Source organism: Mesocricetus auratus, unplaced genomic scaffold (assembly GCF_017639785.1).
Source record: "Mesocricetus auratus isolate SY011 unplaced genomic scaffold, BCM_Maur_2.0 Super-Scaffold_100004, whole genome shotgun sequence".
Lineage (NCBI taxonomy): Eukaryota > Metazoa > Chordata > Mammalia > Rodentia > Cricetidae > Mesocricetus > Mesocricetus auratus.
Window position 1 is genome coordinate 14,843,478 of NW_024429189.1, and position 26,353 is coordinate 14,869,830.

General features: G+C 41.0%; 1 long non-coding RNA gene across 6 annotated transcripts in view; it reads left to right on the forward strand.

Moving 5' to 3' along the window:
- Positions 1 to 2,619: 2,619 nt before the first annotated feature.
- The window catches only part of LOC110340700, a 125,953-nt gene continuing 102,219 nt past the window's right edge, over positions 2,620 to 26,353 (forward strand). For all 6 annotated transcript variants that reach the window (XR_002382503.2, XR_005877121.1, XR_005877119.1 and 3 more), the window contains exon 1: positions 2,620 to 3,709. This is a non-coding gene — a long non-coding RNA (uncharacterized LOC110340700). The remainder of the gene's footprint in view (positions 3,710 to 26,353) is intronic.

The window sequence follows — 26,353 nt, forward strand, 5'->3', positions numbered from 1 at the left end:
GTTTTCAGTCTCTGAAACAAATAATACCCTGATCCAACACTAGACTTTTACTCATATTAAGATAAACTGCTTTGAACTGGGCTTTGAATGTGTGCCTACAGCAAGACTTTGAATGCACTGGCGATTGCACTCCAAGGAGGGGAAAGCCACCATAGGGGCTGCCACATCCACACTCCCAGAGCTACAGGGCTTTGCATTTTGCATGTTTATTTTTCAGTGGTGGTGGGGGGAGGGCAATAGCCACCCAGCATGACCACAGCTAGATTTCATTCTAGGGTGCAGAAAGCGGATTTTCACAGTTGGTTACACACTCACCTCTTTCCTAATTTGAGCACTTACAATGAGAATGATTGGATAAATTAATTTCCCCCCTTACCCCCATGGCAGATAAAGTACCTATAGATGGTCTATAGGTTATAGAGATTTTCAGTAAAAAATATTAATAAAAAGATTTCCAACATGGATCAAACATATTAGTCTAATATTTATATTTCTCATACTATCTTGTATCTGTACTAAATATATGTAAGACTTATCAAGTTTCCTCCTCTAAGATTTATCATTACGGGTCATATCTTCTTTCCTTCCTTCTCTTTCCTTTAAAAAAACAAAAAAACAAAACAACCAGAGACCAGCTTTCTCCCAAAGTGTGCTTTAACCCTCCCTCTCCCACTGCGGAGGAATAAGGAGCCTGTTGTAGGGGGTGACTACTGGCAAGACCCTTCTGCAGGCACCCAGGCAGTCAGCCACTGGACGGTTTTTTAGCTCACACATTGGTGCAAAGGCACAATGCGACTAAGGAGCAAGTCGAACAAATAACTAACAAATCACTGTCTTTATCATGGATATAAAATATCGTCTTACTTCAGATCCGACAAAATAGACTGGTGACTATTTCTATTAAAAACACCCCATTATCTGATTACCTTGGGCTCAGTCATCGTTCCAGTGCCAGGAGGCGGCCCCCAATAGTTTGCACTGAGTTTCGACATGTTTTCCCATGTATTTGGTATGGGGGGGGGGGGACAAACAGAACAAAACAAAACAAAACCAACTTCAATTTCCTAGGTTCCTATGAAGGTGGACGTTTGGGTGGTGGCAAGGGAAAGATCGCGAGGGCTGAGCGCAGGGCTAGGTTGCCCACTTGCCTGGCACGCCCCTCCCCAAGCTTTTGACCGAGAGTGTTCCCACCATCACAGAGGCAGTACGACCAGAGGAAGCTGGAATATAAATTTGTTCGGAACACTCCCTCGGTCCCAGGGCCAGGTCAGGGACAATGGGGAACCGTGGGATCCACATAATACAGGAGCGCAGGATGAAAAGTCCAGAGGGACCAGGGACCTCTCAGAGGCTCCTCTCGCCGCAAAATAAGTCCTGCGGAGGGAAAGGCTGGCTCCTTTTCGGACTGTTTTCCCCGTGAATAATCCACCTCGAGATTAGCGCAGGCGAAGGGGATTAAAACAACAGATACATGCAAATTCGAAATAGTATTGACATCGACATTGGAGGGGAAAATAATTCTTGAGGGTTTCCTTGGGTAAAACCAACTGCTCCCCTCAGGACCCCCCCCTACCCCCACACCCCAAGGCTAGGGTGAGGAGGACACCCTTTTGTTTTCCAGTTCCCGGCAGCGGACCCGGAGCCTGTCCCCCCATTCACCTCTCAGTCTGTCAATTTCCTCAACTTTCACAGTCGCTCCCCCGCCCCCACTCCTCTTGCTGGCCCACAGGCCCAAGGAGGTACGTTTCTGCCCTTGAACACACAGGCTGAAGAAAGCGTTCGAATTTGGCCACAGCTAATGATTTTTTTTAAAGCAAATTGTGTTTATTTTGTACCATGTGGGGAAAATAAAAAAAAAAAAGGAGTCTATCCTGGTTTAGAAATGGAACTGATCTTTCATCTAGAGGAATTATTTCAATCCTGTGTTGCTATGCAGGAAGTGGATAACTTCTTTTGGAGTTGCGAGCAAAGGCTGATGCCCCGGACCCCCTGGATTAGGTGTGTGGGGGAGACGGAGGGGTCTGAGCAGAGCCAAAAGGTTCTCTCACGTGCAAACTCGCAATCCAATCCATTCGGAGTTGAGCCTAGGATGGGGGGGGGGCTATTAAAAAAAAAATCGGAGCGTCTCAGAAAAGCCCTTTCAAACAAAACCAAAACAAGACCGAAGAGCCCAAGACCGTCCCTCACCTCCCTGCTGCGAGGCCCGCAGGCTGTGGAATCTCGCACGTCACCTAGCCCCAGCGGGGCGGCCAGCTGAGGATTTTTATTTTCCTATTTTTATTTGAAGTAGAGGCTGCATCTCGGCTTCGGGGTGTTTGCCAACGTCTCTACTGACAGGAACCAGCAAACTTCAGGACTCAAATGAGCATCTTAATTTATTGATGCAAAGCAGGTCTGTCTGCTCGCAGTTCCCCATCCCCGGCGCGCTCCCCCCCCAGCTCCCCCCTGCCCCTCCCTCCCCAACCCCCCCCTCCCTCCAGCCCGGCCGCGAACTTCGCTCCCTCCGTCAGTCCCGGAGCACGTGGGGGGCTCGCGGGCCCGCCGCCCTCCTCTGCACACACCCGACCCCGCCCTGGCACCGCGCGACCCCCGCCCCGCTCCCGGTCAGCTGACCTGGCTCGCCGGCCTGCTCCCCGCCCGCCGCCCCGTTTCCGGTCCCCCGGGTCCGCGAGCCCCGCTCCGCGAGGAAGCAGCGGCGGCCGGGAGGTGATGCAGGGGGCTGATTATCATGAGAAAGGCTGTGCCTGGAAAAGCCTCCTCCACGCGACTGTCAATCTCACAAAGGGGGGGGGGAGTGGTGGTGTTGGAAGGAGAGGGGCTCTGGAGGAGTCACCAGAAAACTTGCAGCAAGTTAGATGCGACACGCAGGCCCGAGGAGGTGGCTTTCGCCTCAACTTGGAAGGCTGGGCGTTAAGGGTGCGGACGCCAGCAGCCTCGCCGGGGGATTGGAAACCCAAACCTCCCTCCTTCCTTTCCTCTTGCCCTCCTTTCGGCCCGCTCTGCCCTTTATCCGTATTCTCTTGCAATTCTCTCGCAATTGCATTTTGCACATTCTCCTTTCTCTCTCTATTTCTTTTGCAATCTCGTTTTCCTCCCCAATTTACCTTCCTTGTAAATGTTTTGGTGTCTCCTTTATATGTCCAGATTTATCATTTCGTTTTCAAAACAGTGTTTAATATGCAATTAATCTACCAGCAGGAGGTCAGGGACACCCTGACTAAAATAACTCCCGGGTCTTATAGACAAGTTCGCCAGGTGTCAGTGAAAAGTAAAATAATAATGAAAATAAATGAATATCTCAGTGACCGTAACAGTTTATTACTCTCTATTATTGTATCAGCTCTGACAGATAATTTTTTTAAAAAGACATAATCTTCTTGGAAAAATATGGAAGTATTTGACACAGGGAGAGTTAGTATAATTAAGGCAATATGCAAATTGTTCTTATAAATACATTATTTTAATCATGCTTGTCAGACTTTAGAAATGATAGTAGGTAAATTCAAGAAACTGGTTTTTCTTTTAGTGATTATTGGAAAGTGTAAAATAATAATAAAAAAAAAACCCAAAGTAGTCTCTCTGCCCCTCAACACAGACAGATCAAGTCAGGCAGAAGCAGCCTGTTACGCGGTCTGTTAACTGCCAGCAGATCCACAGCTTGGGTATGTGGACTGCTTTCCTGGCCAGGTTGCTGTCCGTTTCCTAGCAGGTGAGTGAACATGAGGCTTCCCATGTCATGAATTGGCTCCACTTACAAATTTCATGATGATTATAATTATTGTTCTCTCCTACACTTTGAGCACAGTTGTAGCTCTCTTATTAAAAATCAGAGCTTGCTCTTGTTTACAATTTGTTTACTTTGTTGAATTTTTAAAACTTGTTATGAGTCAATTGAACATGTACACTAAGCCCTTTTTTAGGTCAAGAAAAATAAAGATGCGTTAGAAAGATGCCTTTTAAGCTTCATAATTATTAATTGACATTTTATGATGAATAATTAATCATCTGAATAATTTTGGTATCTCTGATCTGAACACATATTTGCATATCTAATGCTTGATTTTAAATGTGTGTTTTTTAAAATTCATTCTTTCAGATAAAGAAATAAAGTGATATTTTAATGTGAAATTTCTGTACTTGTAAAAGTTTGTTATGCTATTATATTCTTTCTAGAGATCCATAAAACTTATTAACAATTTGTAAGCCATTTATGTAGCAAGCACATTGAAACACATGGCAGATGTACAATTAGGAAAATGATCTCCATATGAAATCAAGTAACTCTTCGCCCTAAATACGTACATTAATTATGTACCATATATCCTTATTGGAATGTGGTCATTGAACTTCTTGCTTTATTTACTCTGTCTTAAGCAGAAATATGAGGCATTTGACAAACAATTCAGGTTTGATATTTAGATAAGTTTTCATTTATTGCTTATTAATATGTGGGCTGGCTGAAGTTATTTAAAAATGATTAGGCAAGTCTGTCCATGTTATTTTTATGATGCTGAAGTTCAAGTGTCTATCTGATTATTCTCTTTATGATCACAAGCAATCCACTTTACGCTTGTTTCTTTATTTCCAGTGGGTACAGTCACTGCACCTATCCCTCAGGGTATTGTTAAGAATTAAATGAAGTAATTCGTGAAGCTTCACTGTGTTGTAGTTTTATTATAATGGAAACTTGGACAAATAGTATTGACCATCCAGGTCACATAAAGCCAGTAGTCCCAAGTAATTTTGAATATTGTAGGATTTATGGTTGCTTATGATTTCCTAGGACTGTTCAAAGGGTGTGTAGCCACCAGAGTACAAACAAATAGAGCATTTTCTTTCTGCTAATTCAGCAGTTAATTTATTATATCCAATATGGTCCTAATTTGGGTATGAATATCAGATTCTTTTGAAAAGGAATTTAGCCCAAATGTCTGAATGTGAGGTTTCCTGTGTTCTGTAATCATGTACTGTCTTTGAGTTTAAAGGTTAAGTGTGCAAAAGCCCAGAAGCGATCTTAAGGAAGAGTCGTGAATAAAAGGAGGCAAACTCACAAATTTGGAGACAAGGAGGCTGCTGCAGCGCTTTTCTCTAAGACCAGTCCTGAAGTAGTGAGCATTCTCTTTCGGACTTGTGTCCTGGAGTTTATGATGATTTCCAGCACCTGAAGTGGGGAAGAAAGTCAGTTTATTAAGTGGAAAACAAAATCTCCTAGTCTCTTAAATGTCCACAGGGCCAGATTTTCTTTTTGATGCAAAGCTTAAAAATGAATGCAAATGCTGAATGGAAAATATTTTGGTATTTAGTCAAAATACTGAAGGCTTTTTGCTGTTTTTCAAGATTCCTAGGAGCACTTATAATTATTTGTAGTTCTTAAAGGGTTCCTTAATTGTTCCATTTCTCAAAGGATCCATTCCATATTCCTTGTAGGTTAAAAATACCACAAGGAACCTTTGGAATCAGCTTAGGAGTTTGGAGTGACCTGTACTGTTTTCTTCTTTGCCTGCTAATGGTATCAGAAACAGCTTGCACCTACAAGCTGTCTGATGGCCTAGTTTTATATTCCTCTGCAGTCTTCTTTAACCCTCTATAATTTGCCAAAAGTTCAAAATTAGAAACTTTGGACTGGGAGCTGATGAAATGTTCAGTCAAGGCCTGAAAGCTTGGGTATAACCCTGGGGACCCAGCGATGGCAGGTGAGAACAAACTCCTCTGTGTCACCTTTGACCACCACAACAACACTGTGGCGTGCACACCCACAACAGAAACACAGTTCAATAAGTAAGTGTAACAAAAATAATTTGAAACTTGGTGCTATGTTCGGTTTTGACTTTACATAATTCTAAGGATCAGAGGAGGGCATGGTAGAAGAGTAAAGAAACCTGTTTCTCTGGAGTTGACCTGAGGCTAAACCATCTCGGATCACATTTGATTTGGACAGAAGATCCAAAGGAGCTAACCTCTCCCATCATTTTGTCAAGCGCCTGTGGGCTTGGGAGAATTAATGACTGTTTGTGGGCCTTTCAGTCACAGAGAATGCCACCCTCATGAGACAACCAATGTGGTCATTCAAGGAGTCCTGATCTATTTGTGATCATTGTTTCTGCACTGCATTGTGACTCATTTCCTGCATGCTGCCATTGGTCTTTTTTTTTTTTTCCTGAGACAGGGTTTCTTCTCTGTACTGCTTTGGAGGTTGTCCTGGAACTCGTTCTGTAAACAAGGCTGGCCTCGAACTCACAGAGATCTGCCTGCCTCTGCCTCTTGAGTGCAGGGATTAAAGGCGAGTGCTGCCACCAATGCCCGGCTGCCTTTGGTCTTTTGGTTTTTGTGTATTGTTTACTTATTTACTTTGTCCTCTAGGCCAATATTGATGTTCTTTTTTTTTCTTCAGTTACAGTACTAGCTCAAGTCCTTTGTTGTTGTTTGTATGTTTTTTTGAGACAGGGTTTCTCTGTGTAGTCCTGTCCTGGAACTCGCTCTGTAGACCAGGCTGGCCTCAAACTCAGAGATCCGTCTGCCTCTGCCTCCCAAGTGCTGGTATTAAAAGCGTGCCACTACCTCTTGGCTCAGTTCAAGTTCTTAAATATTTCTCTGGCTTTGGAGTCTCTGGCTTACAAAGTGTATTTTGCGATCCAAGTCCTTTTTTCAGGGTTCCCTGCTCAGGTTAGATCCTTTAGGGGAGATGACTACCCAGGCCTAAGCACTGAACTTAAGTATTTGATTGGTGATAGAGACTTCATCAGCCACCGGCGGGTCAGGAGAGCTTAGATTCTTCCCATGATTTCCTTTAGCACTCTTGAGTAGAGCTTGAACATTGTTGTGTGTTCTACCTTAGCTTATTTTAATTGTCCTTGGTGATAAGAGTGTGCTGGCTAGTTTTATGTCAACTTGACCCAAGCTAGAGTTATCTGAAAGGAGGAAACCTCAATTGAGAAAATGCCTCCATAAGTCTGCCTGTAAGGCATTTTCTTTATTAGTAATTGATAGGGGGAGGGCCTGGCCCATTCAGGGTTGTGCCATCCCTGGGCTGGTGGTCCTAGGTGCTATAAGACAGTAGGCAGAGCAAGTCATGATGAGCAAGCCAGTAAGCAGCACCCCTCCATACCGTGCATCAGCTTCCTGCTCTCTTTGAGTTCCAATCCTGACTTCCATCGATGATGAACAGTGGTATGGAAGTGTAAGCCAAATAAACCCTTTCTTCCCCAACTTGCTTTGGTCATGGTGTTTCACGACAATAACAGTAACCATGACTGTGACATGTAACATAGCTTCAAATACACACATTTTGAAATTACATACACTAGATTTGATTCCTTGCTTTGTGAGACTTGATTTTGTGTTACACAGATGCAGTTTAACCCTATGAACCTCGGTTTAGGAATGAACAAAAACGTGTATATTTCAGCTGGTTGTTAGCAGGGAATTTATGACAAACATGTAAAGTAACGTTAGGTAGTCCTGCCGATGGATGCTAAGACCTGTCTGTGGATAACCTGAAACAGACATGAGGTTAAATTCTGAAGCCAGAGTGAACATCGTCTTAGGTGATGCTGCGGGATTTCATTTTTTGTAATGACTTCATTGCTTTTTATTTGTCTTACTGATTTTACTAGGAATTCTTTAATTGGTTCTCGTATCCTAAAAAGATTAATGTTTACTGACAATAATGTCAAACCATAATCGGCTTATAGGATTTTTAAATTCATAATAGAAAGAGTGGGGTGCCCATAATTATAAACACCGTGATACTAACAGCAGCAGTTAAAAAACTATTCACAAGCCATGCTTGCTGGCTCAGGCCTGCCTGTAATCTGAGCATTCAGGAGGCTGAGGCAGGAGAACCACAAGTTTAAGGCTTCCCTGGGCAACTTGGTGAGATCCCACTGCAAAATAAAAAGTAAGAAGGAGCCGGTGACATAGCTGTGTTACAGCACTCATCTAACATGCACGACATCCTGAGTTCAGTCCCTGGTGCCACAAAACATACTTTCCAAAAATGAAAAATAATTGAATTTAGTTCTGTGTTTCACACTTCCACTTGCCATGGTCAGGGGCATTGTTGTAGCTAATTCTCCATGTGTATCCTGGCCTTAGGGGAAGCCCCCTTCCAGATACCATTCAGTGGCCAAGAAGTGCCAGAGTTTTGTTCAAGGCAAAAGGAGGAGTTCATGCCAAGATTTCCATAGCTGGATGGAGTTGGGAGGGGCAGAGGAATAGAGCAGATTGGAGAAAGTTGGCCTGCATTGTCTTTTCCTCCAGGTTGAGAGTTGTAACATCTGCTTCCAAAAGGCAAAAGGAAGGAAAGAAAAGTGAGACCATGTGCATAACTCAGACTTTGCTTCATTCTCCCCCTGCGCATTTGGAGTAGGGCTGTGTCAGCGGCCCTGGCATGATCTACTGTGTATACGACTTTTCTACCCTATGCCCTAGAAAGGAGGGTATCAAGGGAGGCCTGGCTGTGGACACAGGGAGCATATTGTTGCAACGGTCCTGCTGCAGGGAAATCCAGGCTCCTTTCCCTCTCTGAAACTTACTTTGCTATACACACACACAAACACACACACACACACACACACACACACACACACACACACACAAAGCCATTCTGATTAGTATTTTCCTGGTCACTGTAGAACCACGAGTAAAGTTTCTGTAGTAAAGAGACAATTTTCCTGGGTTGAGGAAAGCTGGCCTACCTATTGTTCGTGGCACAAAGATGGGGCACCCTTCTGCGATGGAAACTTAAGCCACAAGACTTTAGCTGTGGTGATCAGGCAAGATGATCATCTTGAAGTTTTGCTTCTACTAGGGAGGATGCTTGCATAATTGAGGTAAATATTGGGGTTGTGGGAAAATGCTAATAAATACCATTTGAAGTCACAATGGATTTTGAATTTGGGGTAAAGTATTGCTATGCTTTCATTATATTAAAGTGAATACCTTTACTTGGAAAAGTTTAAGCTTGCTTCAAATTAGGGTCTCCAAATAATAGTCTGGTTGGTAAGGGAAGGTGGTCTTCAATGGCTGTATTTTCCCAGCTGCCTATTAGATAAAAACAAAACAAAACAAAAAGAAAACCAACACTGGAGAAGCTTTATTTCTTAAGCTTTGTATAGCCATAAACTAATAACCTATTCCAATTACACTCTGAAGTAAGAATGGGCCCAGGCCAAGACACCAAGCAGGCACTATGGATACTGAGACCTGATCAGCTCCCTTTGGACAAAGCTATGAAGTCTAGCACACACTGTTTTAGTCTTTCTTGTATGTGTGTTAGAAATGGATCACAGATAGAACTGAGTACATACAGTCGTCTTATTCTCCATACAGCATTGGCGAGGCCTTTTGTGGCTTACTTCTAATAGAGTACAGCAAAGCTCAACAGGTGTTTTTCTGGAAAAGAAAGAAGCACAGAAAGAGAATGGAGCTGACTAGAAAAGGTGAGGCTTGGGTAGGAGGTTAAGAGTGGAGCGGTAATTTGGGATAAATGATTGTCCCATTCCGGATTCTACACCACAACTAAAAACACCAAGCAGAAAACGGGGAGCTTCCTTCTGCTTTGTTTTTCATTCTGTAGGTAAAAGGTAAACAGACAGCGTCCATCAGCCCAGGCCAGTGCGTTTCATGCAGAGCTAGGGCACCTTGCTGCCCAAAGGCGTGAAGGGGGCATTTGCGTCCCGTTCACTGTGCTGCTTTCTCTAGTACCCTTCTGTCTCGGTTCTCTTCCGCATCAGGTGAGCGTCTCATTTCATCTTGCCTTGCTTTTGCTCCTCTCCATGGAAGGGAAACACTAGCTTCCCACGCTAGTCTTGTCTATAATCTTCAGTAGGCTTCGATTTTGAATAAATCGACTCAAATGTTCGCCATTTCTACCTTGTTACTAAGAATGGCCGAGAGCAAACAGAGTGCTATCTGAAATGTGCACAGCGCCTTCATCCTGTTGCCTTGTGCCGAGAGCCTAGGATGGAGCTTGGTGAGGAAAGACTGCAGGCATTAGTGAGTACTGGAGTGTGAGGTCATAAACCCCAGACAGTTTATACTCTTGGTTCTAAATGGCAAAGTCAGAAGGTGTTAACGTAGCTGCAAAATCACCTGTGGGCACGAACAGAGTTCTGGCATTCTTTTTGAATTCTGGGTGTGATATTTTATTTCTAAAACGAAATACTAAATCATTTTCAAAGTAACAGAGATGTAACAGTCCCTATTCACTCACTTGCAAAGGGAATTTTCAATACAAATAAAGTCATGCATATTTATACTAGGGTAATTCAAAATAACTTCCTCACATAAGCACAGCTACATTCAAGTAAAATCTTGCCAACACTTCTGAGTACATTGCTTTAAGAAAAAAAAAAACCTCCCTGTAGCGTCCGAACTATTTAAAAACCTTGCCAGCTTCTTTAACATACACCAGTTATCTCTCTTTAAATCACTGACAAGGATTTAAAAACTGCTTCATCAGAACAACTGTTACCCTTTCTCCTGCTCTACTCAGAACCTGATCTTCAAAAAGGACCATATTTACAGCTCCTTTTGAAATTTTGAAACCATTTGGCTGATACATTTTTGCTACATTTTCTTTTCCTGATTTAATTACTGGGGATATTTGCATGAAAACAGGAGGACGGGGACACGGAATTTTTTGTCTTATGAGCTCATGCGTTTCTGGTGCTTATTCCCCACCTGAGAACAGGACGGGGACACGGAATTTTTTGTCTTATGAGCTCATGCGTTTCTGGTGCTTATTCCCCACCTGAGAACAGTGCCTGTTTTATTACAGTTAGGAATCCAGGTGCTACTTGGAATTGTCAACCAGTGGTTCTCAACCTTCCTAATGCTATGACCCTTTAATACATGGTGACCCCCAACCATGAAATTATTTTTGTTGTTACCTCATAACTGTAATTTTGATACTGTTAGGAATTGTCATATAAATATCTGTGTTTTCCAATTCTATTAGGTGACCCCTGTGAAAGGGTCATGACCCACAACTTGAGAACCACAGTTGTAAAATAAATGGTTGAAAGTGAAATAAAGTTCAGAAATAGGCACTCAGGATCTGTGAGCAAACAACAGTGGATCTTCTTCCAGGCCTCTTTTAAGTTGCATGTATAATCATAACTTACACCGCTGCCACGTACAGCGCCAGAACATCAGGATCTATGCAGAGCTAGGGAGTCAAAGCTTCCCAAAGGAACGCACATCCCAGTAGTAACTCCTGTCCTGTAGGTGTCCATGTGCCAGCATGCATCTCACTGAAGGGGTGTATTGAAGAAGGCAGCTCCAGGCCAAGGAAGAACTCTAGAGATGGCCACTGACCATGAAGAAAGAAGCATACAAAGACTGGGCAAGTGTTGGCTATCTTTCGCAATCAGATCAGAGACCAGTCAGGATGAGTTCTGAGCATCTTGGAGATCCAGCAATTCCCCCGCTCAGTGACGGAGTCATAGTCTTGTCAGTTTTGTATTTTTGCACAGCATACTGTACTTAAACAATTTCACTGATCATTCAGTCTTCTAAGCCTGAACCCTCCCTCGCTTGGTTTGACTTTATCATCTCCATACCTATGTTTTATTTCACCTCTACTGTTGTTTCTGGTTCTCCTGCCTCTGCCTCTTCAGCATATCTTGCCTGTGTGCACTACCACAACTGGTTTGTTTGCTGAAAATTACATTTATGTTCACACACATGCTACAATGTTGTATGTGTGTGTGTGTGTGTGTGTGTGTGTGTGTGTGTGTGTGTGTAAGTCAAAACAGCTTGCAGTCCTTGTTCTTTCCTTCTCTCACATGATCTCCATGAACTTACTTCAGGTCAACAGGCTTGGTAGTAAGCTTAGGCATACGATGTAAAGTATTCAAATAAAATGCTGTTACATTAAATCAATTTCAAACATTTTTTCCACATACAGAATTTCCTGTAAATCCCTATGATAAACTTTTAGGATTAACAAATATTCTTGTGAGGCAGTGGTGATGAACACGTTTAATTCCAGCACTCCAGAGGCAGGTGGATCTCTGTGAATTAGAGGCCAGCTGTCCTCCAGTGCCAGAACAGTCAGGGCTACACAGAGAAGCCCTGTCTTGAAAACACAAGCAAGCAAAACCAAAACCAAAACCAAAACCAACCCAACAATTCTCATGCCCAGCCTTTCTCCCTCTCTTCTTCTCTGCTTCCTGCAATGCTGGCATGGAACACTGATGTCATATCCGCTCCATGAGCATGCTGTCAGTACAGCTGCATCTTCAGTACTATGACCAGGTTTGAAAGGAGGAAACGAATATTTTTTTAATGGAAAAAAGACGAAATAATCAAATTCATTTTGGAAGTCTCAGATTTTCCTAGAACTAGTAAAATGGAAATATTTGTAAAGTAACAGATGAGGGCAGGTGTTAAAGCGATCAGCGTTAGTCACTCAGGACCATTACCTAGGTAGAAAGTGAACTCATGTCCTCCGACTCAGTTTTGTCCTTCATTCAGGGAAACTGAATGAGAAGGTTTGCCTTTAGGAGAGTGCCTGGGGCCAAATGTTTGTTTCCCTTTTCATAACAGGTTTGTCACCTGTCCTTGGTACAGAAGACAAGTCATGAATTTGACCAATAAAGTAGTCTGACAGCACAGTTGTTTGGAGTTTGTTGTTAGTGACAGGGTTTGTTATACAGTTCCAGGTCAGGGAACTCACTATGTAGACCAGGCTGCCCTTGAACTCACAGAGATCCACCTGCCTCTTCCTCGTAAGTGCTGGGATTAAAGGTGTGCGCCACCACACCCAACTTGTAGTTTGGATCTTAACTCTTCCCCACGGGTCTGTGTATCAAAGGCATGGGTGGCACTATTGGGAGGTGATGAACTGGGGCTCCTTGGGAGGTCTTCAGTTCACTGGGAGAGGATTTGGGAGTCTTCTGGGAGTCTTCAGCCCCCTCAGGGCCACCAGGCCAGCAGATCATTGACTGAAGTCTCCAAACATTTTAAAATTTGGTGACCTCAGGGATTTCATTATATCGACAGAAAACTGACTAACACAATAATGATATTGAAAAATTAATTGGGTTTGTTACAGTGGTGCATAGAAAGTTTTGTGTATATGGCAAAGAAACAACTGTAACTATGTACATGTCCCTTCCTAACCCCAGAAACTAGTTAAGCAGCTTTTAAAAGAGCTTTGTTTTTTAATTAATTACTTTTATTGTGTGGTACCCTTGTAGGCCAGAACAATATTAGATTCCATGGAACTAGAATAATAGATGGTTGTTAGACTTCATGGGGATGTTGGGAATTGAACCCAGGTCTTCTGGAAGAGTAGCTACTACTGTTAACCTCTGAATCATCTCTCCAACCACGTCATCTTTAAAAAATATATTTCTGTGTATATTTGTTCAATATGTTAAGGTTAACACAAGTGAAATGGTTAATGCATCAGAATAGTCAGGCAATTAATAAATTCAAATATGTAACACATTTCCTAAACTAAAAGATTATTTGATAAATTACATGTAAATATTTTATATAGGATCTATATCTATATCTATTTATAGCTCCTATATTTACCTAATCACAGAGTGCTAGTTAATTCCCTACTATGTGCTGGGAACTCCTCTGGAAGTAAAGTAAGAAAACGGCCAAGGCAGACTTTATCTGTGCAGGTGAACAGAGAAGAGAGACTGTGTGATGAATGTTATTGGGAGTATAGAAGGCAAGCACATCTAGTCTAATAATAGCTACAAAATAAAGCGAAGGCAGGAGTAGATCTTCCTAATGCGCAGAAGGTCAGATCTTTGAAATCCATCAACTGCCAGAGAATAGAGTTTAAATCACCTGTGACAGGTTATCACCCTTGGAGGCTGGATTAAAGTCTTGGTGGGAAACTGGCGGAGCCTGGAAAAGAAAGGAAATAAATTCTGGAGTCTGAATTACCTGGAGAACAACTGTGTGATGATGATTCTAAAGGGCTGTGACGAGCAAAGTTCTCCAAAGGCTGACCTCCCTCCCCAGGGGTTCATTCTGCTTGGTGGGTGTCCCTGTACTGGTGCATGGCACACTAACCCACTTCCTATTGCTCTGTCATAGTGTCATAGCATCTTAGTTATCTGTTGTGTCTTAGGAACTGGATCCAGCCCCTGACACTGGAAAAAAACCCAGCTAGGCCATCAATGGAAGAACCTGCCTCCACAGCAGAGTCAATGAGAACCACAGTGTGGGCTGCTCCTTGGGGAGTTTATGGTGGCTGGGGCTCCTTAGAAGTCTTATGTAGCAACCTCCTTTTCCTGTTTAAGTCCTTCTTCCTGTCACCACTGCCTCTCTATTCATTTTTTTTTAAATCCCAAGACTGTCTGTTATGCCCAAATATTGAATCAGACTTCTGTTTTTTAACAAGAGCTATTAATAGTTTTAAATGTGGATTTGGCTTTTGTTGGAAGAATATTATTTTCAGTAATTGTCAGTTCATTAGAATATAAGTAAGGCTTAGGGTTTTGCTGAAAAAGTATGATACTTGAATTAAAATAAATATAAACAAAGAACTTCAATATTTTGATATATTTATAGACTCCACTGTTTGTATATTGAAATTTACAAAATTTAAAAAAAACTATAAAGAAGCAGAACTGTTATAAAGAACTATTTGACTTTTTCTGTGGGCATCTTTACTCTGTATATGAAATAACTAAATGGCATTGGTACATATGCTGTTACTACTTAATGCACTAAGGGTCTTAGAAATGGACCACATGATAGTAAACTTATTGTTGATTTTTTTGGTTCAACTTTATTGTAAAACTTATTTTCAAAGATAGAACTCATTTTTTGTCTGAATATAAATTCGCTCATATCTTTGTTTTTATATATGTATATATGCAAGTATGTTTGCTTTTGTTTCTGTTTTTTTTCTAGACAAGAGTCCCACTATGACTCTCTGGCTGTCCTGGAACTCACTATGTAGATCAGGCTGGCCTCAAACTCATAGAGAGGTACCTGCCTCTGCCTCCCAAATGCTGGGATTAAAGACGTGCACCACCATTCTTAGTTCCAGGTGTATTTGAACAAAGGCTAATGTTTTTTAATGGATTAATTTTGTTCTCAAATAATTTCAACTTGTATACTCTTTCTCCAATACTCTATCATGTCTCTTTCCTATCCCTGTCACCTACCTCCCCAGTCGTAACTTTTTGTTTTGTTTTATTACCCATTTAGACACATGGGGCCATCTGTGTGACTATTGGATATGAAATAACCTCTGGAGCCTGATGAGGTCCTCAGTGGGAACACAACCGAAGGCTGTGTTTGAATCTATCAGTAACATCAGTGGGAAGTGAGCCCCCTGAGCCCCTCCTCCATTCATGCCTAACTGTTGATGTCGGCCATGACGTTATTCTTGTGCAGACCCAGTGCAGACAATCATAGCTGCTTTGAAATCATGATTGCAATGGCTATACCTTGCCCAGGAGATGACATTTTTCAGCCCTTCTCCCTCTCTTTTGGCTCTTAGCTGCTTTGCACTCCTTCTTCTACTATGTTCCTTGAGTCTTAGAGGGTGTGGTATAAAGGGTTTCTTTTCTTTAGGGGTAAGCACCCATCTATGACGTATTTTTAACATCCTATGTAGCCATGAACATCTCTGTCCATTACCATTCACTATGAAGAGATGTTCCTCTGATTATAGATGAGAATAACTTACGTCTATAGCTATAAATATAAGTATTTAGCAGGTAGATTGATACTATGTCAATTTGCTAAATGAAAGTATTCAGCACCTCCCAAGCTTATACTGTCTCCAACAATGCCTGCTTCTTTCTTTCTTTCTTTCTTTCTTTCTTTCTTTCTTTCTTTCTTTCTTCCTTCCTTCCTTTCTTTCTTTCTTTCTTTCTTTCTTTCTTTCTTTCTTTCTTCCTTTCTTCCTTCCTTTCTTTCTTTCTTTCTTTCTTTCTTTCTTTCTTTCTTTCTTTCTTTCTTTCTTTCTTTCTTTCTTTCTTTCTTTCTTTCTTCCCAGACTTACAATACTAGAAATGGATTGTTTCCTGTGGGTCTCAAATACAATTAGAGAGCAGTTGGTTACCCACATAAAAGTAGTGCCATTATTGCATAAGTGGACCAGGAAATTTGATCTAGTAGGTCATAGGATTCACAGCTGGTAAGACTACTGATACTCCCTTCTCCAGGAGCACGTTTTGACCTCCTAGGACTATGAAAACTACCTGGCAGGCAGGAAGCCCACAGATCAATTCTAACTTGATTTTTTTCAGATCATGTATCAAACCTGTGTGGTGTCTTCAGCAATAGGGTCTTGTCTCTTACTTATGGTGGAAAACCAAGAGGAACAGTATCTTAGTTCGAGTTACTATTGCTATGATGAAACATCATGACCAAAAGAAATCTGGGGAGGGAAGATTGATTTATCTTACATTTTTCATGTTATAGCCCATCACTGAAGGGAGTCAGGACAAGAACTCAACAGGACAGGAACCTGGAGGCAGAGGCTGATGCAGAGACCATGGAGGAGTACTGCTTACTATGTTGCCTGCCCACATGGCTTACTCAGGCTGGTTTCTTATAGAACTCAGGACCACCATCAACAGGGATGGCACCACCCAGAATGGGCTGTGCTTTCCCCCAATAATCACTAATTAAGAAAATGTTCTGTAAGTTTGTCAACAGCCCCATCTTACGGAAGTATTTCCTTCCTTTTATTTTCTTTCTTTTGGTTCTTTGAGACAGAGTTCTCTATGTAGCTCTGGCTGTCCTGGAACTTGCACTGTAGACCAGGCTGGCCTCAAACTCATAGACCCACTTGACTCTGCCTCTTGAGTACTGTGATGTACCATCACACCCTTCTGGAAATATTTTCTTAATTGAGGCTTCCTCCTCTTTGAGGACTCTAGTTTGTATAGTTGGCTTAAAAGTATCCAACAAAGATGGTAACAGTCTATTGTTTTGGGGGTCTCTAAAACCTCTCTGATCAAATCTTTGGGAGGCACCTTATTCTGATACTCAGATTTTTGTTTAATAACACTTGTCTACTTGGAGTAGCTTTGTTTAAAATGCTGAATTTTTAACTCAGCCCCTTTCACTTGGCAAGTGATTTGACCAAGTCACATGGCTTATGTGGGCATCAGTTTCTGTATCTGCAAAAAACCGATTATAGCACTGGTCTAGTGGGGTGTTATTCACAAGCAGAAGACACAGAGGAGATCCAATTGTTAACTGTGAAGTGCTAATTCATACACTTGGTGTTGGATTCACATTCAAGCTGTGCCCATATTGGATGCATTAAAATATGAATGTCTTCAAAAGCACAATCACTTCCAGAGGCAAGAAGCAAGAAATGGCAACAACTAAAAGGATCAATGAAACTCTTGGCTTCTAACCAACACTCTCCAAAAATCTTTCCTAATGGCATATTTTAAAAGATGATGAAAGATAAAGAAATCAGGAGAACTGACCTTTCCTTTCACCCTTAAATCATTTGCTCCCCCAAAGAAATTCAGCTATAAAAACTTGAGGCCCAAGCCAGTACTAAAAGTGGCCACTCAAAGGAATATTTAGCAGGACTGTTGTGTTTATGAAAGTGAGGTGCTATGAACATATACCTGTATCAGACAGGGTGGACATGATCAGAACAAGCTTGCTAACAAGGCCCCTTTCTTGGTCTTGGCCACGAGTCATAAAATTCTGTTTGGAGATAAAGTACTGCTCTGAACAAAGGCTGAAACGTGTGTGTGTGTGTGTGTGTGTGTTCATTTCTTGTACGTGTGTGTATGTGTACTTAATATAGGAAAAAGGAATGAACTAAAGAATAAATTCTTTTATTGACTCTAGTTTAGGGCCAAATTTTCATATCACAGCTGTCCAGATCTGAGACATTAATTAGAAAATAAGAAATCCCTGGATAGAAGGGAGATGGTTGGCTCTGTGGCTTGTCTCCTTCAAGTCTATTGCAACACCCCTCATTGCTTCAACCTTGTTTGTTAAATAAACATATTCAGCTGTCCCTCAAGCCATTTTTTACCTTATGTTTCACTCAATGAACTCATTTGGAAATTCACATTTTCCATATGACTTCAGATCTATGGGTGAACTAATCCTACATTATCACTAGTTCTTAATTATAGAGAAATAATTTGATCATAAGATATTTGTGGCAGGCATCATCGGAAATTTGGAAGAAATCAACTGACAGGACAATGTATCTGCAGTCATTTTAGAAAACAAGTTATTTTCTAATTTACATTCTGATTTTCTTAATCACATGAAGCAGTAGAGGTGACTAATGTGAGTAAATATAAAATTTTTTCTTTTTTATATTACTCTCACTAACACACCCTTTTGCAAGAAGAAAACACAAAGTTCAATTATGTACTACAGGAAGGCTCTGATGGATTATTTAGATTGGGCTTAAGTCATATTCCTGATAATATTTTTATTCCATGAATCTTATGCATATCTGAGGCTGGTATAAAATTGGATTTCACTTTATAAAAATGAATTAATTCTTTAATAAGCATAGAAATAATTTTATATTAACATTTTTCCCATATGTTCCCAGTGATTGATGATCTATGGGCTTGGGTTAAATTCTCAGGTTGCTGACTGGAGACTTGACAACTTCTTAAAAGGTCTGAAAAAAGTGAATATTGCTAAAATTGAGTTAATTTATAGTTAATATAATTGAATACTTAAAAATTGAGCATATGTGTGTTTACTTGGGTGTATCTTGAGATTGCATATTGGTTTTGTTTTCTGAAAAATACATAGGGTGACAAATGTGTCCTCTCCTCACCCTAGACTTACTGGTTCAAATCCTGAAAATCCTATGTCCAGTGAAACACCTCATCTCCAGGCAGAGATAATCTCTGAACACATAATAGCTTGCCTCTGAAGTGCATTTGATTTTGGTCTTCATAATCTCTGGAGTCTAGAGTCTAGACACTGGGAACCAAGTAGCAGATGAGTGCTACCTCATTATGATGGAGTTAGTTTTGGAATAGCACCTCATGATAGGGTATCATGAGCACCTAGTGTAAGGATTTAGGCATTAGGCTGGACTGCCCCCTGCCACCTGGCAGAAGGCACTTGGGCTGCTATCTCATTACTTGGTCTGCCTGTAGGTACAAAGGGCCCTTTAAGAGAAAGATCCCACCCACTTCTGCTCTCTTTCCTGCTATTCCTTTGAAGGGTCAGACAGGACTTTTCCTGTCTCTCCTTCCTCTCTCTCTCTGCCCCCTCCTTTTTATCTTCTTTTCCTGTCCCCTTCCCTTAATAAAACTTTTCACTTAAGCTCTGTCTGCATGGCATGTTTGTCCTCTGCCTGCCGTGGAATCTGCCAACATCTCCCTAACACAATATTGTAACACCTAGGACAGCTGATCAATGGTTTGTTGCTGTTGTTGTGGTTTACAAGCTAAAATACATGATGCTTTCTTTTTTATTGTTTTTCAAGACAGGGTTTCTCTGTATTGTTTTGGAGCCTGTCCTGGAACTCACTTGGTAGACCAGGCTGGTCTCAAACTCACAGAGATCCTCCTGCCTCTGCCTCCCGAGTGCTGGGATTAAAGGCATGCATCACCACTGCCCAGCACATGATCCTTTCTTAATAAATAAAAGATAAAAGCGTTTGACAAGCCTAACCATCTGCACCCCATTCCCACTTAGCTCTCTCTCTTTCTCTGCTTCCAACTTGGGGATCAGATGTAAGCTCCCAGGTGTTGCTCCAGAGTTATGACTACTCCTCTGTTGCAATGCTCCCCACTGTGATGGTCATGGACTTTACTACCCTCTGGAACCCTGAGCACAAGTTGTCTTGGTCATGGTTTCTCTTCACAGCAAAAGAAAAGTAACCCAGACACTGTGAAACATACTTAGACTCTAACTCTTTGAGTGGCTCTACAGAGAGACTTCTGTAGATCTTTGGCTCATTTTACATTTGTGAACTGCAACCTCTGAACTCTTTCAAGAAAATTTCTCAATGAAATGTGTGCTTGTGTCTAGGCCTTATGGTTTTTATCTTCATTCACACCATTTGAGACTGTCCTTGTCTCAACAGCTGCTTTGCTGGTCACTGTGTAAAATAGTACTTCTCATGGTTAGAGAATCCCTTGGATGGTGGTTTAAGCTGTTTTCAGCAGGGATGTCACCATCCTCTCAGTAAGACTATCTTCATTTGTATATATAATGCATTTATGTTGTCACACCTTGTTTTATGTGCATATGCAGTGGTTGGGGGATGTGTGCCAGTATGTATTACTTAGCTACTGAATGTTAAAAATTTCCTTTCTGGTCACTATGCTGCATGACTGATCCATTTCATGTGATACATTTAGCATGGTTCATTGCCCACTGGTCTTATTATTTAACAATTTGCATTAAATTGAATTTTCTATTTACAGGTGTAAATGGAAATTTTGGCTTCTGAGAATGTATTATTTCCTGGCTAGAATGTTCTTGGGTGAATTAGATCTGCCATTATCAGCCTGTGCATACCTGGACTAAGTTGAGGCTATTTAATTAGAGTATCATTGCAAAGGGAGTATGTTATTTTTATGGCTAAGCCTGAGTTACTGGCCAGGCCAGTATCATCAGTTTAGGAGACATTACTGTAATTCCACAGAAGTTAAAAACAAAAACAAAAACATATATATGTCTTGATGAATTAGAGAAAGCTAAATTAGTGTTCTGTGGCAAAATTTTTCCTGAGGAGACATCTTTACTAACTCCAGATAGGGATCCCATGACAGACTAAAGTCCAATTTAGTGAACCCAAGACTTTTATTGGAGTTACTTACAGGAATATAGATGAAGGATTACCTACAGGGGCAGAAAAGACCAAAGCCCACCAAAACATCACCAAAGCCCACCCCAGCATGTGTGACAACTCACAAAACTGGGAACCTGGAGCATACTTCACAGCCTGCAGGCAGCTCAACAAGTCAGAGACTGTCCTTTCCTGGTGCCTCAGTTGGTCTAAACCACTTCAGTCATATGGTCTGGTTTCTGCTTCTTCCAGGCAGCTGGTCTGGCCTCAGAGTTTTCTTTGTAGCTCAGCATTCTTCCTTCTGAGAAGAACTCACAGCTTTTAATGGTGACTGGCAGAAAAGGCCTAGTTAATCTGGTCAGTTTCAGGGACTTCCTGAAGCTGTTTTGAATTATTTACCTTCCTTGAGAAGGTGCTTCCTGCTGGACAGAATGTTTCAATCTTGGAGGAAACTGTTGCACAACAATTAGTGGGAAATATGTGTAGATTACTCAGATGTTCACAGAACCAAAACCTTTATCATTTGCTATAATTTTGGTAGATGCACATTTCTTGTTTTCTTTTTTTTTTTTTTGTTTTTTTTTGTTTTTGTTTTTTCGAGACAGGGTTTCTCTGTGGCTTTGGAGGCTGTCCTGGAACTCGCTTGGTAGTCCCGGCTGTCTTGTTTTCAACTCTATGCTTCACATAGGCTTGAAGAGCTGACCTTTATTGATTATAAACCAAAGGCCAAGTTCTGTTGTATGTGCTGGGCCTGCATTGCTTCATTAAATGTCTTAAATGTCATGTGGACCAGGTATCATGTTTATTTCCATTTTACAGAAAATGGGTGCTTAAGAAAGATTATATAATGTGCTTGTGTGCATACATACACTTGGATGAGAGACACTCACAGGCTTAATTTTCAGGGCATTCCTGTAAACTGGGGAGATGATGATAGGGCTTTTATCTCTCTAGAGGTTCCCTCTATTCCACTTCTCTCCAAGGCACTCAGAAAATGCAGAGTGTTCCACAGTGTCTGGGGCTTTGGGTACAGTGTTCCACCCTTGCCATTTCTGATTTGGACATTCCCAGTTTTGTTTTCTTCCAGCCCTGGCACTCTAGTTGTTGTTAGTGGTCACTAGCCACATTGAATTTGGCAGGAGTCTAGCCAAGAATTTATGGCACTAATTTTTTAAAAAATTTCTAGGTTTTTCCTTAAATCAAAACAAAACAGTACCCCCAGTTTTATTAGGATATAATTCACATACCATGTAACTTATTAGTTAAATCCTACAATATAGTGGCTTATTACATATTCATAGGTGTAGCCATTCACTCTTCCATTTTTGTCATCACAGGGATAAACATCATACCTTTTAGTTTTCCCATCCCCAGCCTCATCCCACCATCTGTCTTTGCTGTGATGGATCACTAACATATCTTCCATTTCTGTAGGTTTGCCTACAGTGGGCATCTTATGAAAATGGGACCACACATGTTCTTTGCATTACATATTTGGACTGATTTCATTATTTGACATTTAATGTTTTCAAAATTTGTTCCTATTTACCACATATTAATATTAACATTCTTTCTTCTTCTTCTTCTTCTTCTTCTTCTTCTTCTTCTTCTTCTTCTTCTTCTTCTTCTTCTTCTTCTTCTTCTTCTTCTCCTTCTCCTTCTCCTCCTCCTCCTCCTCCTCCTCCTCCTCCTCCTCCTCCTCCTTTGTCTTCTTTATTTTATTGGTTTTTGAGACATGGTCTCTTTATGCAGTCCTATGTAGACCATGGTGGTCTCAAAATCACAGAGATCTACCTTTGAAGTGCTTGGATTAAGGCCATGTGTCACCATACCCAGCCACATATTAATATTCTATTGTATGGGTATGTATACTTTAGTTTATCTACTTTTTAGGTGAACACATTTGGGTCATTCATGTCTTTTGGCAATTGTGAATCTTACTGGTTTGAACATTTGTATATGTGATAGCTAATCTTGATTGTCAATTTGGTTACATCTGGAATTAATGAAATCCAAGCAGCTGGGCACATCTGTGAGGGATTTTTCTTGGTTGGATTATTTGATGTGGAAAACCAACACTAAATCTAGATCATTTGGTGTCAGAAGATCCACCCTAAACCTGGACCATACCTTTGGATTGGTTGGCACATAAAAGGACATGAAAGAAGGGAGCTTTTGCCATCTGTGTGCTTGCCCTCACTCCCAGTGGCAAGGGCATCTATCCTGATCCCACGCCTTTCCTTCCCTGGTATTAGAACCTACTTCTTCAGGATTCTAATGCAGACTGAAAGCTATTGGCTTTCTAGAACTTCCTTGGTAGTTCAGAACCAGATTGGGACAGCTGAGACATCCAGTCTTTCGGTCTGTACAAACAACTGGATGCTTGGCCCTTCTGTCAGGAAATGGCCATTTTTCAACTACTTGGGTCAGAGCGTAAGCCACTTTAATAAATCCCATATATACACTATAGGAGGAGACTTAGGATGCCTATAATAAATGAATATTATAATATTGTGGATATTATAATATATATTTCTATCAATTCCATCAGTTCTGTTCTTTGACAGAACCCTGACCAATACAGTACTGTATAAAGTTTCAGTTTGAATATCTTCTTCCCATTCTTTTATGTATAGACCTAGGAGTAAAATTCTGAGTCTTAATTCTGTGTTTCATTTTTATATTCTGTCAGTAATGTAGGATAATTCTAGATTGTCCACATCCTAGCCAACACCTGTTACTTGGCGTTTTTTCTTTTGATTTGGTTTACTAATAACTATCTTAATGGGTCTTAAGGGCCTAATGAATACTTAAGCTTGTTTAGGTAGGCATGGTAGAGAGGCAGAGGCAGTCAGATCTCTGACTTTGACCAGCCTGTCTACAGAGGGAGTTCCAGGACAGTCAGGGGTACACAGAGAAAGCCTGTTTCGAAAATCCAAAAATAAATTAAAATAATAAAGGTTGATTTAAAAAAATATATATTTTGCTGTTGGAGAGATGACTCAAAGGTTAAGAGCACTGACTGCTCTTCTAGAGGAGTTAAATTTGATTCTTGGCACCCACATAGCACCCCATAGCTGCCTCTAACTCCAGTCCCAAGGGATCCATTTCCCTGTCTCTGGCTTTCACAGGCACCAGGCACTCACGAGGTACACAGACATACATGCAGGCAAACACCAAGACACATAAAATAAAAAATTACTGAAATAAAAATGCTTTATTTATTATTATTACGTGTGTGTGTGTGTGTGTGTGTGTGTGTGTGTGTGCATGTGTGTGTGTGTGATCCACATACTTCAGCATGCATGTGGCAGTCATAGGACAACTTTTTGGAGTTTATCCCCTCTTCCCATTTCAGGCTTTGTGACTGGAAAGCTCAGGTCATCAGAGTCACATAGAAAGCCCCTTTATCGGAAGAGCCTCCTTTATCATGTGCACCCCCTTTATCATGTGTTTTGAGAGGGTCTCCATAGCCAAAGCTGGTTCCCAGCTGGTGATGCAGCTGAGATGCCCTCCTTTTCTGTGTATCCAGTGCTGGCGCTACAGCTGTGTAGGACTTTATGTAGTGCTGAGGATTGAACTCCTAGCTTCATGTTTGCAAGACAGGCACTCTGCTGACTGTGAGCAACAGACCACCGCCTGTTTAAACACTTAAAAGAAAGCTTTCCTCTCTCCTCCTTTCCCAGGCATTAATTTTCTCTTCCTTTTGCATTCTTGTCTTTTCATGCTAATCTCTCTTCGTTTCTCTTCCCCTCACCTTTTTTTTTTAAACCGATGTAAGAATAAGTAGTTTTATTTCTTCTGTGTTTCCAGGTCATGCTGCTGCAGCCTCAGTGAGTGAATGAATGAAGGAATAGGGAGGATTTGTAGGGACAAGGGAAATTGGCAGTGCTCATTTAATTTTTATAACAGCAGCAAGAACCAATTGTTATGACATTCATTTTATAGAAAAAAGATTTTAAAAGCAGCCCATTCTCTGTCATCCAGTCACTAAGCAGAGAACTCTGTTTCTACTTAGATTCACAACATACGGCACTACCTGTGACTGTTCCCATCCCAGAAACTTCTCACTATGCTTGCACTGTGTTAGCTGGAAGGGAGTTTAAATGTCTGGACTCACTAGATTATGAGCAAACAACAATTCCTATTTCCATACAGTGACACAGCCACTGGGGTGTTAGGTGATGCTGTAAGATCACACACTATCAATGAGCTCAGAATCATGTCTTATAAACCACGGTCTATGAATTTTCACCAATATAGACCAATTCACTACAATCTGAAGGGGAGCTGACTGTCTGACTATGAGAGAAGTCAGTGAGCTATGCTTCTAGACAGCCCAATGCTTTCTTCAGATAGTTCTCTTTCTCCTCTGACTTTATTAAAGCTTTGGTGGTATAGGGATTTGTACAGATCTGTGGCCCAGAATGAGTATTTGTCCATGTTTTTATTGTGTTTTGAGTTACTGATTTATAGCTTACACAAAGTACACTACATTGGACCAGAGAACTTGAAGACACAATTAAGTGGTACCCTGCTTTAACAATGTGGTCATTTATTTCTCAATATTTGAGCCACATAGCTATTTTTCTGATAAATACTGTGTTGGCATTCGATAAAACTCATGGTAATGATTAACAAGAAGCATAGATATTGTAGAGATTTTAATACATACTTAAATTTTATACTTTAATTTTATATACTCTAATCTTAGAGTATCTGTATAGGTTTCATACTGCGTTACTAAATACTGGGAAGTCTCTGCAGGAGGAGAGACATCAAGTGCTTTTTACCTTCAAATAATTACTCCATGTATTTTCTCATTCTCAATCTGTTTTGATGTCTCATCACTCTTCATGTATCCCTTTCTCTATTGCTCTTCATGGTTCTTTCAGAGGTCTTTAAAAAAAATCACAAAAGCGGCTTCTGTTACCAGTTGGCATATGTCTTCCCTGGCAATAACATCCTGAAAATTAAAAATAATAATGCCTCCCTCCCATGCATCCATTCAGGTTGGCTGTCTGTAACTGCACCGTGCTTCAAAATGTGTCACCTTATTAAATTCTGTAAATTGCTCAGAACACTGTCTCGGTAAATGTTTTGGAAGGGTTGTACTGTCGGGTCAGCTTTCTACGGGCTAGAAATATGTCAAACCTGGCAGCCTTACCTTTATTTAAGAGCCAAAATACAAATAAGTAGATTACAAAGCAATCAATCAACACAACACTGCAGGGTGTTGTGGTTGGCACTGACCTCGAGAGTTCGACACCCACATTTTATGGGCGAATAACCTCATCTACAAAGCACAGGAAACAAGGCTGCATTCTGACTCAGTTATATCTAACAGTTAGCCTTGGTCCTGCTTCTATGCCTCAGTTTCCTCATCTGAAGCAAAGGAAGCTTTGCAATTGTGACATTTCTGTGGTACCTCGACAGAGTAGATATAGTTCCAGTCTTTAGAAAGATTTTGACATTGCATAAAAGTTGCTGTAATATTTTATGTAGTTTCCTTATGTTTTTAAAAAAGCTTGGAGTGTTACTGATTTATAGTTATGGGAAAATTATAACTTTTATTCACTGTTGATAGAAAAAATGAAGGGAGCTTTTTTA